This window comes from Chionomys nivalis, chromosome 1 (genome assembly GCF_950005125.1).
Source record: "Chionomys nivalis chromosome 1, mChiNiv1.1, whole genome shotgun sequence".
Lineage (NCBI taxonomy): Eukaryota > Metazoa > Chordata > Mammalia > Rodentia > Cricetidae > Chionomys > Chionomys nivalis.
Genome location: NC_080086.1, coordinates 34356768 through 34370816, shown reverse-complemented (window position 1 = coordinate 34370816; position 14049 = coordinate 34356768). Strand labels below are relative to the sequence as shown.

The following is a 14049-nucleotide window of genomic DNA, read 5'->3' as shown; positions in this document are numbered from 1 at the left end:
CAGGAAGATGGTATGAATAGACAGGGGCAGTGAGAGGTTAAGTGATTAAACAAATCAGGGACTAAGGTTAGATCTTTTTAAGCCCCAATTTTGTGTTTTATATAATAAAAGGTTTGCCTTGGGTAAGGAACTACAATTAGAAAGCTCACACACTGTCATTTCATATGGGAGAGTGTCACTAAAAGGAATGGAAGAAAGGACAACTGCTTAGACTTGAAAGCTTGAACTCCTACACGTCAAAGCAGTTAGTTAGCTGAGGCTGGAGGAGGACAGTGTTCTTACACCCTAGGGGTGTACTTCAGTGGTGAAGTACTTGCCTAGCACATAGGAGGCCCTGGGTGTGATGCCTAAGACTGAGAAAACAAAACAGAACACCACCACCACGACCACCACCATGACCACGGCCACCACCACCACGACCACCACCACGACCACCACCACGACCACCACCACGACCACCACCACAACCACGACCACCACGACCACCACCACGACCACCACGACCACCACGACCACCACCACGACGACCACCACCACCACCACGACCACCACGACCACCACCATCACCACCACGACCACCACCACGACCACCACCACGACCACCACGACCACCACCACCACCACCATCACCACCATCACCACCACCACCACCACCACCACCACCACCACCACCACCACCACCACCACCACCACCACCACCACAGTATTTTCCTATTTCAATGACACTGTGGGGTTAGGAATGCAGATCAATGGAAGAGCCCTGCTTCCCACCCCCGGCACAGCAAGATACAAACCCTTGAAGGAGACTAGTACAGTGCCTTTTGCATTACTTCCTCCAAATGCTGATTCACCTTTGAGAAGCAGTCGCTAGAGACGCAGAAGGGGCAGGCAGTCAAAGTCCCAGATGGACAAGGCCTCAGTAATAGCTCTCAAAATCCTTGTTCTTAAGTGCTCCAAGATATTTAGTATCTTATAACTAAGGTGCATAATACCATTCTGCTTATCTATGTCCAATAATTAAGATCAAATTATACTGCAGAATATATAAAATAGTGATATGAAGAATCTTCAAGCAAACTGCTCTATGTTCAAGTTCATGAATCTGTGGGATCAAAACTAATCATGCTGGGAGTTAGGAACAAGGCTTAGTGGGTAATGGCACATGCTGGAGTCAAGGTTGACAACCTGAGTTCTAGTCCTGGGATTCACATGGTGGAAAGAGTTCTGATCTCCACATAGGCTGTGGCATGTTTGTATATACTCCCCACCCCCACAAACAAATGAATCTAACAACAATAACAACAACAAAAGAAATTGATCAAACTGGTGAAAATATTGTTAGAGAAGGCTGAAAATATGGTTCAACAGTTGGGGCACTTGTTGTAGACCTGGGTTCAGTTCCTAGCATTTACATAGTGGCTTACAACCATTTGTCATTACAAGGGCATTGGACATGCATATGGCACAAATACACACAGGTAAAACATACATAAAAAATAAAAATAAATCTAAAAAAGTTTAAAAATACTATTAAAGACTAGAATTAAAGTTCAACCACTTAAAAAAGAAGCCACAATAATTTTCAATACATAAATGTTTATAAATGATTGCATTTTGGTTAGAACTGTTTCTCTATAAAATAATTAAATAAAACATATTCTCTTTACTCTGATTCCTGTCCTAGCTGAGGCCAGTGTGTCTTCCCATAAAGAGTTCCCAGAGAGACATCACCATGCCTGTAAGAGGACAGCTGACACTGGAAACTGGAACTTATTGGAATACCCAGTAATACCTCCCAATTGTGAAAGGTACCCATTTTAAAAGGGGAGAAACTCAGAAATGGAGCAGGAACCAAGGTCTAAAGGAAAAAGTCTGTGCTCTAACTATGGGAACCTGACCTGAGGACATGACTATCAATCAGAAAATAGTTCCTTTGCTACACATGAGGTTGGATATAACACACAGAACTGGGTCTGTAACTCATTCCAGACAACTCAGTTCTAAATGTGAAAAAGTTTACAAAGGTGATACTAAAATATTCCCTCCTAAGGGTGGGGGGTAGGAGAGGGCAGAAGATCTAATCCCTTACTGATGTGGGATTCCCCTCTGTATGTGAATATGTTTTATTACCATTGCTTAATAAAGAAGCTGCTTTGGCCTACGGAAGGGCAATAGCCAGGCAGGAAATCTGAACAGAGATATAAAGAGTAGGCTGGGGAGGTGGGGCTACTTGCTGCATACAGGGTCTAAGAGCCCTTGATGTACCAGCATGAAAGGTTGAGTTTAGATTTTAGCACCCATGTAAAAAACTGGGCATGGCTGCATGAATTCCTTTAACCCCAGCATTGGTGGGGGCATAGACAGGAGGATTGCTGGTGTTTGCTGGATGACCCCAGGTTCTGTGAAAGATCCTGTCTCAAGGGAAGGAAGCAGAGAGTGAGAGGATACTCTGTCACTTCCTCTGGTCCTACATGAGCCCACACCTACACACACATGTACATATATATCACTCACACACATATACATACTCCAAAAATAAAAAACATAATCTCTAAGCATCCAATACTAACCAGTAGGTGTAATTCTTACTTGATAACTGTTTTGTTATATGTAATTTTGCTATGTTAAAGTTAAAACTTCCTTTTTTTTTTATTTAAACAGAAAGGGAGAGATGATGTTGGAGTCCCCTCTGTGTGCTGTGATTACCATTAATGAATAAAGAAACTGCTTTGGCCTGTTGATAGGGCAGAACTTAGGTAGGCGGGGAAGAGGGAACTGAATGCTGGGAGAAGGAAGGTGGAGAAAGAGACACTATGGATCCGCTGCCAGAGATAGACGTGCTGGAACTTTGCTGGTAGGCTACGACCTTGTGGTGATATAAGGATTAACAGAAATGGGTTAAATTAAGATGTAAGAGTTAGCCAATAAGAAGTTATAGCTAATGGGCCAAGCAGTGATTTAATTAATACAATTTCTGTAGGTGTGTGATTATTTCGGGCTAAGCTAACAGGGCAGCTGAAACCAACAAAAGCAGGCCCTCCTCCAACACTGTTCTGTATTCTTGTCCCTTGCAAGAAAAGTAACGTTGAGAGGACCAACTTAATATGGGTATGGTGATACACATCTATAATCTCAGGACCCAGGAGGACTGTTACAAGTTCAAGGTTGGCCATGTAGTCAGTTCTGAACTAGCTAGGGCTACATGGTAAGACCCTACCTCAACACATATGTGCCTGCCCCTAAATTAATATTTTTGTTTTGGCTTTAATTTTTTTCCTGTCTTTAAAGATTAAAACAATATTTTAGCTTTTACATATAAGTAAAAAATACATATGTGTATGTATGTGTCAATGAAGGTGCCTATGGAGTCCAGAAGAGAGTATCAGATTTTCTGGAGCTAGAGTTACAAGTGATTATTGAGTTGCCTGATGTAGATGCTGGGAACCACATTCAGGTCCTCTGTAAAAATGGCACGTGCTAGCCGGGCAATGGTGGCGCACGCCTTTAATCCCAGCACTCGGGAGGCAGAGGCAGGCGGATCTCTGTGAGTTCGAGGCCAGCCTGGTCTACAGAGCTAGTTCCAGGACAGGCTCCAAAGCCACAGAGAAACCCTGTCTCGAAAAATATATATATAAAAAAAATGGCACGTGCTCTAAGTTTTTATTTTTATTTATTTTTATTTTTTAAAATATTTATTTATTATTTATTATGTATACAATAGTCTATCTGTGTGTATGCCGAAGGCCAGAAGAGGGCACCAGGCCTTATTGCAGATGGTTGTGAGCCACCATGTGGTTGCTGGGAATTGAACTCAGGACCTTTGGAAGAGCAAGCAATGCTCTTAACCACTGAGGCATCTCTCCAGCCCCTAAGTTTTTATTTTTAAATTACATTTAATTACTTATTCTTATTTATATTCTGCCTATCCATCTATCCATGTCTTTCTCTGAGAATGTATATATGTATGTACCATGGACATGTGTGGAGATCAGAAAACAGCTTGTGGGAGTTGATTATTTTCTTATTATCATGTGAGTACTGGGGATTGAACTCAGGCTGCGAGGTTCGTGGCAAGTGCCTTTGCCTGCTAATCCATATTGCCAGTTCTTTTTAAGTCTTTATAAGCTAGTCTCCTTTGCTTGGCTTATTGAAATGTCTATTTTACAGAATGAAATGCTGCATGAGCCAAGAAAAGTCAACTGAGATGATTACCTTAAGTGCTGCAGCTCTGCCTACAACAGACTTAAGAAGGCAATGTTCTCCTACCATCTTACCTGGCCAGCAGATCTATCCCCCAACTCTGGTCTTAAATCACTATCTTCAGTACTAGTTCTGTCTGGCTTATAGAATATTAGCTCTTTGTAGAAATCCCATATTCTACACACTAAACAATACACATCACTTCTTCATGAAGTAAAAGAAGACAAAAGCAGATAGAAGTGGGGAAGTCTTTGCAATTCATCGGATACACACAGTTTTGTTAGGAGTGGGTTTCTTCCAATTCTTTTCCAGGGCAAGCCTTTTCTTTTGAAATTGTTTTTATTTTATGTGCACTGGTATTGGGCCATGGGAGTTAGGTCCCCTGGAACTGGAGTCACAGACAGCTGTGAGCTGCCATGTGGGTGTTGGGAATTGAACCCAGGTCCTCTTAACCATCTCTCTACTCCCTAGGCCCCAGCTAGCTTTCATAGGATAGATTGTGCCACTGCCTGTTGGAGCTGATTTGTGGCACGCGTAGAGTAAGTTTCACAGTTCTGCCAACACTTTTAGAGATAGAGATGGTTTTGTTTTTGAACCAGAACGTATGTGGTTTAATTTACATATTCATGAGGTAATGGTAGTAGAGATTAAGGAAGAATATTTGACTTTTAGTATATTGTCTCCAAAATCAAATTTGCAGGTTTTTTTTTTTTTTTAAGATAGGAACTCACTGTGTAGCTCAGGTTGGCATGGAATACATGGTAATCCTCCTGCTTCAGTCTCCTCAGTGCTGTAAATACAGATAGACATATGGGCTACTATGTCTGGTCAAATTTGCAAATTATAATCCCCAGAGACTCAAACTCTTGGCCTTAAAAGCCATAAAGGAATATGTCCCATAGTCAGTAAGCAGTAAACTCAAGAGGTTCTGGTTGGTCCTATAGGCTTGTGTTTTTCTCCTTGTATACTATAGAGTTCCTGTCTTATGAGTTAGGATGTTTCGTTTTCAATTTCACATCAGCTTCTTGAGGCTGGACTTGGTCAATAACTCACTCTCTCTCTCTCTCTCTCTCTCTCTCTCTCTCTCTCTCTCTCTCTCTCTCTCTCTCCATGACTATCAAAAACAAAGAAACCAGTAGTTTGCTAGTACTTGTGTAGAAGTTACAACTCATCATGATCACATTTTTCACCTAACTACACTTTCTCATGGTAGTAATAGCATAAATACAACTGGCTGGGTTGCTCTCTCCCGTGCAACTCTGACATTTGTTTGCTGTATGAGCACTTCCCTCTGAAGTGGACAGGTGATTTCCATTTGTTGTCAGTTCATCAATATCTCTTATGCTTTTCTCCCTTGTGTTGGGATTAAAAGGACAACTAGACAACTGTTCGTCCACTGAGCCACACATTCCGTCCTCCAACAATTCTTAGCACGCAGGCATGAATTTAATAATTTGCAAATTTGGCCAGACATGGTAGCCCATATGTCTATCGGTGTTTGCAGCACTCAGGAGACTGAAGCAGGAGGATTACCATGTGTTCCATGCCAACCTGAGCTACACAGTGAGTTCCTATCTAATGGTGTAGGAGGGTCTTCTGGCTATGTACTACTTTCATTGGTTAAATAAAGAGACTGCCTTGGTCTTTTAATAGGGCAGAAAATTAGGTGGGCGGAGTAGACAGAACAGAATTCTGGGAGGAAGAAAGCAGAGTCAGAGAGCCACCCACCATGAAGCTGTCAGGTAAGCCACGGCCTCGTGGTGACATACAGATTATTAGAAATGGGTTGAATCAAGATGTTAGAGTTAGCCAATAAGAGGCTAGAACTAATGGGCCAGGCAATGATTTAATTAATACAGATTTCCATGTAACTATTTCAGGAGCTAAGCTAGCTGGGAGGCCGGGAGCCAGGTGGGATGCCGCCTGCTCCCTCCTCCTTACAACAATCTAAAAACAAAAACAAAAACATACAATACAAAAAACCCCTGCAAATTTGATTTTAGAAGCATGAACAACAACATTCCCATGGGGCCGAATGGTTCGCCTCTGTGTATCTTTGATATATGTTACTTTTTCTTTTCACTGTTGAGGAGGGTTCTTTCCTTTAAAGTCAGTTACTCATCTATCAAATAGACCTTCCTTCCATCTCTTCTTCCTTTCTGCCTTCCTTCTTCCCTTTTCTCTTTTTAATATAGAGTCTCACTATGTACCCTTCAGTGGCCTAGAACTCATTTTGTAGACCATGCTGACTTCATATCTGAGGCAATCCCTGTCTCCACCTCTCAAATGGTAGAATTACAGGTGTGTACCACCATGCCTATCTCAAATAAATTTTCTTTTAAAAATATTTTAAAATATTTATGTGCTTGAGTCTGGTGGTAATGGTGGCACACATCTTTGATCCCAGCATTTGGGAGGCAGAGACAGGCAGATCTCTGTGAATTTGAGATCAGCCTGGTCTACAAATCAAATTCTAGGACAGCCAAGGCTATAAAGAAACCCTGTCTTGAAAAAAAAAAATTATGTGTCTCTGTGTGTGTCTATATGCACACATGTATGCAGTACTCATGGAGATCATGTTTAGTATGCCCTGGAGCTGGTGTTGCAGCTGATTGTGAGCCATCTGTGAATGCTGAGCAGTACAGTCTCTTAACCACTGATCCTTCTCTCCAGTTCCATCAAATTTTCTTAAGAAGATAGCCTCTTGGGGGCTGGAGAGATGGCTCAGAGGTTAAGAGCATTGCCTGCTCTTCCAGAGGTCCTGAGTTCAATTCCCAGCAACCACATGGTAGCTCACAACCATCTGTAATGAGGTCTGGTGCCCTCTTCTGGCCTGCAGGTGTACACACAGACAGAATATTGTATACATAATAACATAATAAATAAATAAATTAAAAAAAAAAAAAGAAGATAGCCTCTTGATATCCTTACCAGTCTAGAGGGACTATTGTTAAAAGCAACAATCCTATAAAGCCAACATAGTCTTAGAATTTTAAAACTTTTTTTTTTGGTGGAGATACCATGGTATACATGTGGAGGTCTGACGGCAGCTTTTGGGAATCAGTTCTCTCCTGCCATGCAAATCCTGGAGGACTGAACCTAAGTTCAGTTGTCAGGTTAGTGCCAAGTGACCACTGAGCCACCTCACCAGTCTTCAGCCAATATAGTCTTATTTGCTTGTACAGTCACTGATGGGATTGAATTTGCTCTGTAGACTGGCCTCTGTAAAGTTTTTCTTAAAAGAGGAATAAGTAGCAGGCAGCTATAGCTTCCGTAAGCCCTGAAAGTGGGCCATGAAATAGACCTGGCAGTGCTGATGGTAGCTGAGTTTTGTGTTAGCGGGCAATCGGTCCTGTGTGAGGAGTAGGAAGCATCAGCTGTAGGATCTCCAATGGATGCTCTATACTTGAGTTCCTAATCTGAACTGATGTCAACCTATAATCCTAGCACTAGGAAGACACTAGGAAGAGGAACACTGAAAGTTCAAAGGCAGTCTAGTCTATATAGAGAATTTTAGGTCAACCAGAGTTAGAGTAAGACCTCATCTGAAAAAAAAAAAGGCTTTCCATTGAATTCTTGCCGTCACTTCAAGGTTTTGCTCCCACATTCTGAATAGCAACCACTATACTGATCACCCTAGAAAAGCTGCAGCCTTCATTTCTCTTACATACTTGCTCTTCTCTATCCTGACCTCATTTTTTTTTTTAAATTTTATTTTCATTCTTTTTTTTTGGTGTGTGTGTATGTGTGTATATATATATATATATATATATGTATATGTATATATATATGTGCAGGTGCCTGAATAGGCCAGAAAGAAGTGTTAGATGCCCTGGAACTAGATTTTTAAGTGTTTGTGAACTAACTGATATGGGTGCTGGGAAGTGAACTGGGTCCTCTAGGAGAGCAGTGCATCAGTTGCTGAAACAGCTTTCCAGTCCCTGATTTCAGTTTTCTATGTATATATATTTACCTTTGTATATTAGGGATTTTTATATTTCTATGATTTTTTCTATCTATCATCAGAAACTAGAATATACACAGTTCATAGAGGTTAGGATTCTGTGTTTTATTTACTTATATTAACCCAGACTGGTCATATACTCATGGCTTTCCTCCTGTGTTAGCCTTCCACGTGCTATGACTACAAGCACCATCACTTTTGTTTCTCTAAAAAACAATGACTGGCCGGGTGGTGGTGGTTCACACTTTAATCCCAGCACTAGGGAGGCAGAGGCAGGCGGAGATCTCCGTGAGTTTGAGACCAGCCTGGTCTACAAGAGCTAGTTCCAGGACAGCTAGGAGTGTTACACAGAGAAACCCTGTCTCGAAAACCAAAACAAAACAATAACAGTAACTGTACACTGTCCTAAGTAGGTGCTCAAGCTCATTGCTGTAGGTGCTCAAGCTCATTGCTGACTTCCTGATTCTGCCACTGTTGAGAGCTGACTGGCTCTCAATAAGGAAAGCCTCTGTTCTTCTAATAGATCAAAACCTGCAGCATGTAAGCATACACTTTCTTCCCTTCCTTCGTGATGTTATAAATCCTTTTCTCCTTTTCTTTCATCTCTCTCAAATAGCAAAGTAGAAACCATTGTCTTCAAACAGGAACATAAAGCATATCACCTAATTTATTTGGTGCAGGAGATCTAACTCAGGACCTTGCACATACTAAGCAAGTACTCTACCACTGAAGTAGCTGTAGTCCTTTTCATAGATTTTTAGATTGGGTCTCATGAAGTCACACAGGCATTTCTGAGATTTAAAATGGAGGTATCTGTTCTTCCTAATAAGTATAAACAATCACTAATATTGAGGTATCAGAAGATCCTGGGTAAGACATACTGGTATCAATTAAGATAATAAGGAAATCTAATTATTCAGACTTTTGAAAAAGCAAGCTAAATGTTTCAGTCTTTATGAAGCAATATGAAATGGGAAGGTTCTGCCAGCAGGACTGCTTTTGTATTTCTCCAGTTAGTGTTGGGCTGCATATGGGGTTGCATGGAGGGTTGGAGGACCAGAACTGACTCAAAGAGTAAGGGACATCAATACTATTCCCCCACCCTGACATAGAGGGACCCTTTAGGAAACAGACATAAGCATTCTCTTCCAGCAGAGAAGTGTTGATACTTCTCATTCAGACTCAGTCTGTGCTAACCTTCCCTCCCTCTCTTTCCCTGATGCTTTTGGGTCAGAATTTCTACTCTTTGCCCAGGCTGGTCTTGAAATTTTGGTGATCCTCTTACCTTTGCACCCCAGTGTTGAGATTATAGTTACCACATCTCACATCTGGCTCTTTTTATTTTATTTTGTGTGTGTGGGTGAGGGGAGCTTAGTTTTCTTTTTTTGAAGTGGGGTGGATGATGGAGGTGGGTCTTATATTAATCTGTTGCTTTCATTGGTTAATTAATAAAGAAACTGCCTAGGCCCACTTGAGAGACCAACCCTTAGGTGGGTGGAGTAAACAGAACAAAATGCTGGGAGAAAGAAGTCAAGTCAGGGAGTCGCCATAATTCTCCCACTCCAGACAGACGCAGGTTAAGATCTTTCCTGGTAAGCCAGCTCATGGTGCTACACAGAATATTAGAAATGGGCTAGATCAATATGTAAGAGCTAGCCAATAAGAGGCTGGAACTAAAGGGCCAGGCAGTGATTAAAAGAATACAATTCCAGTGTAATTATTTTGGGGCATAAGCTAGCCATGCGGGCAGCCGGGTGCCAGGGACGCAGCCCTGCCGCTCTTATTACAACAGGTGGAGTGGGCAGGGTCTTTGTGCACAGGTTGGCCTAGAACTCACTGTGTAGGTATTTCCTTCAACTAAAACTCTACTTCAGAAATAAAGCTTATGTAAAAAACACTCAATAAAGGTAGAGAATTTCTGTTCTCCAAGAACACATTCTCTAACCAATGAAACTTAACTATCAATTGAAAGGGAAGTTTTTGACAGAAGGAATAAGGAAAGACCTTTCAGGCTAACAGCTTACAGTAAGAATGGCACTGAAGGGAACCTTAGGATGACAGACTAACCTGAGGCTGTAACAGCATGGCACAGGGAAAGACTATGTTAGGAGAAAAGCTTCAACCCACAGTCTGAACTAGAGTCCTACATTGCATCCCTAGATCATCACTGAAGGTTTCACAATAGCAATAGTCTAATCTCTGGAACCAAGACTCAGAGTATATCACAACCCTATCAGAACCCTCTTCAAAGTCTTCTTCCTGGTCTACTGGCCTCAAGGACAGTAATTACTGTCCACAAGTTAAACAAGCCAAAAAGTAAAGTGTACCACAGACTAGCAGCCCCTCTGACATCATCTGCTTCTTACCACACCCAAGCCACCCCCAAGTCCTATCAACTTCATTCCAAATTTCTATCTGCGTGCATAATGCTCTGCACTCATCCCTGCTGCCACCATCTCAGGACAAATTCTCAATGCCTTTCTTCTGGACAAAAGATTTGCCTGTATTCATTTAGGTTCTCTGTGAAGTTGAAGGTAAAATAAAAGGGAAAAGAAAAGTCCAACTCCAAGGGGATGCTTATGTTTGCTTACCAGCCCTCCAGTTTTTAAAATAAAGAGCAAAGGTTTTGGGCTGGGGTACACCTAAGTGGTGCAGTATTTGCCTAAAAATGCATGAAGTTCCAGCACCCAAACCAATGACCCTCAAGCATTTCCCAGACCCTCCAAACACCAAGAATCTGAATGTGGCCTCTGCAGTCTCATGTTGTTAGGCCCTGCATCTAGCCCTCCTCATTTCTAAGCCTCAACTCATATTCTCTCACTTTTCACCTTCATCACACCCTGAGTTCACCGTTTGCTCTCCCCCTGGTTTGTGTGTTACTGACTGCCAGTCCTTTCTGTAAGCTCCAGTGGGTATTTGCCAATGAATAAAATCTTTCTGACTTCATGAAGCTCATGGTTAAGAGGCAAGTGACAGAAACACAAAAACCGGTAACCCAACTATGCCGACTATGGAAACCACCATGAAGAAAAGAACAGGGTACTTCGAGGAAAGGGGTAACAGAAGGAGGAAACCTTACTTCACATGGAAAGCTCAGAGGCTCCTATAATGGGACATTCAAACTGAGCTCTTAAAGATAGAAAAGGAAGTCCTTACTTTAACGGAGAAGTGAGAGAAATCACTATTTCTGAAGGTGTCAAGTGCCAAGAGAACAGATGGGAATTTCATCATGGAGAGATACACATAGAATTTAAGAATGCAGCAATTCAAAAAGAGAAAAGGGATTTATCTTTTCACTGCAGTGAAACCTTATGACCATGTTAGCCAAAAAGGTTTAAGGGAAGAGCCCAAGGATGCAGGGTAAACAGGCAGTCTCCATTCCTCAACCTAGAGCAGTATATGGATGGCTATATTCAAGGCTTACATAACCAGTGAGTCAGCAGAAAGGCAGGTGTCAATGGACAGTTTCTGTGCCTATTCTAAGCTCCTAGGAAACTAGGCTGTGCCTGCTGTTGAGAGGAGGGGTCCAAGGACAAGATCTGAGTTTGGCCAACCAAACAGTCACAGATCTCCCAACAACACATGGCCAAGTTACAGTGAAGAAAAGGAAACCTTTATCCTTAGAAAATATAATAGGATCCAACTCAGACTGGACTAGAGCCAGATAATTCTGGCAGGACTTCATGAATCTAATGCAATCTCTTTCTCTTTTCTTTCTCTCTTTCTCTCTTTCTTTCTTTCTTTTTTAAATTGAGACAGGGTCTCCTTATTTATTTATTCACGGCTGTCCGGGAACTCTCTATGAAGATCCATTTCTTTAACTCAAAATAAACATCCATATTAAGATGCTTAAATTTGCTAAAATCAAAACCTACACCTTAAAGAGAAAATGTTCATTATCTTATTTTAGTGGCCAAAATAACGTCAGGATTGTTCCGTCTTTTTCCTGAGGTGCTGGGGCTAGATGAGCCCTGGGTCTTGTGTTGCAGGGCTACTTTCTACATTTGTCTTTTCTCTAGTAAAGGCTACTATGTAGTAACACTAACGGAAAAAGTCTGCATGACATAACTGGGTCTGACAAAGAAAAAGGTACAAAAGCGAACACAAAAGGAAATTCAATTATAATAGAGGGCAGAGAGATGCAGCTCAAACCAGCCGTGGATACTGAACAGCAACGACAAAGAGCCCGAGACAGACCTCCACCAACACACAGCATGAAAATAGCAGACTACTCATTCTGCCTTCCCCCACATCCACACTCATGTTTCCAGCCTACTACTGTTCCAGGGGCAATGACCCAGTAACAGGATGAAGGCTTTATTTTTCCTTCCCCACCGCAAGCTTTAGGAAAATCCTGGAAAAAAAATAAGGTAATTACAAATACCCAAAGACATTTTTTTTGAAAAGAAGAAAAAGACCTAATTGTGAGTGAGCACCCCACGATCTAGAAATGCTTAGTTTCTAACTGCACATGGGTAGCTGAGAAAAGCCTGATGATTATATCTGAAGGTCACAACCCGAGTAAGCAGCAAAAATATCTTTTCTGGCTCTCTTGCTCATCCTTTTCCACCCAACATGATTCTGCAGAATGGATACTGCTAAGATGCAATTCTATGTAGCTGATATAGAAAAAAAAAAAAGACAACAAAGAAAACCCCTCATCATAACACATTTATCTTACCAAAAACCCCCGTCAGGCAGTCTGCTGATTTTGCTTGCCACAAAGCCCATCCTTCATTTGTGAACACCAGAGCAAGCTCAGATTGTGAAAACAAATCATAACCTCTCTTGGCCATAAGCGCTTTCCATTTGTTCCGGCTTCCAAATTGCAGAGGAGCTGTGGCAGATTCTGTCACTTTCCCACACTGTAAATGAGGGCAGCTACCACTGGGGACACATCCTCCACCAAAGGGTTGGGCACAGTGAAGCTTCTAGGCGATCCTTCAGCTTCTCACCTTCAATCTCAGAGAAGCGGCTCGCACACAACAGGCAGGTGCAGTGGCACCACATCAACACTCCACATAGTCGATGCTCTGCAGTGCAGTGCCCACCTCGGTCTACACACTCAGTTCTGTCTTCTGCGTCAACTCAGTAGCCTTACATCTGGGCGCCCGGGAAGACTGTGCTGAATAAATACAAAGCTTCAGTCTAACTCTCTCTCTCTCTCTCTCTCTCTCTCTCTCTCTCTCTCTCTCTCTCTCTCTCTCTCTCTCTCTCTCTCTCTCTCTCTCTCTGGTTTGCTAGGGCTGCTAAATGCAAATGAACAGTTTGACTCTGAGAGCAAAGACAGTATCTGCCTCTCTGCTCCAGTTGTGAGCATCTTTTATAAAAGACAAAAGCTTCCAACTGGTTGGATTTAAAGCTACAGAACATTATTTCCACATTCACATTTGTCTCTTCATTCAGACAACGGTTGAGGACAGTTAACAAAGTAAAACCAATTCTCAACAAAATAACACTCTGAGGTAGCTTAGTCCAGTCAATACAACTGAAAGGCAACCTACACAGATTTCCATTAAACACCAGGAGACAATTCTACTTTCCCAATGTTTCTTCTTTGTTTTCTATTCTACATTTGGAAAACGACGTGACAACTGAGTAGGAATAAAAACAGTGAGCAAGAATTTAGGCAAGTGAGTATGAGACCCTAAAATTTGACACTACAGACAGGAAAAACCACTTCTTGGAAAGCACTGCAACCCTAAGTTCCAGTACTGGATGCAAAAACCATGCAGAGAGCTCAGGCCCGGGTCTGGTCTGTTCGGATGTTCTGTTGTTTTTGAGGTAGAATATCACTATGCAGGCAGGCTGTACTCAAGATCCTCCTGCTCTGCTTTATCTATAGTCTCACCTCACAGAAATCAAACAAGTCATGGATTTCTATG

At 41.9% G+C, this 14049-nt stretch overlaps 1 protein-coding gene across 4 annotated transcripts in view; it reads right to left on the bottom strand.

The window, feature by feature from the left end:
* The window catches only part of Tmcc1 (transmembrane and coiled-coil domain family 1), a 127864-nt gene that overhangs the window by 25062 nt on the left and 88753 nt on the right, over nucleotides 1-14049 (bottom strand). The window lies entirely within an intron of this gene.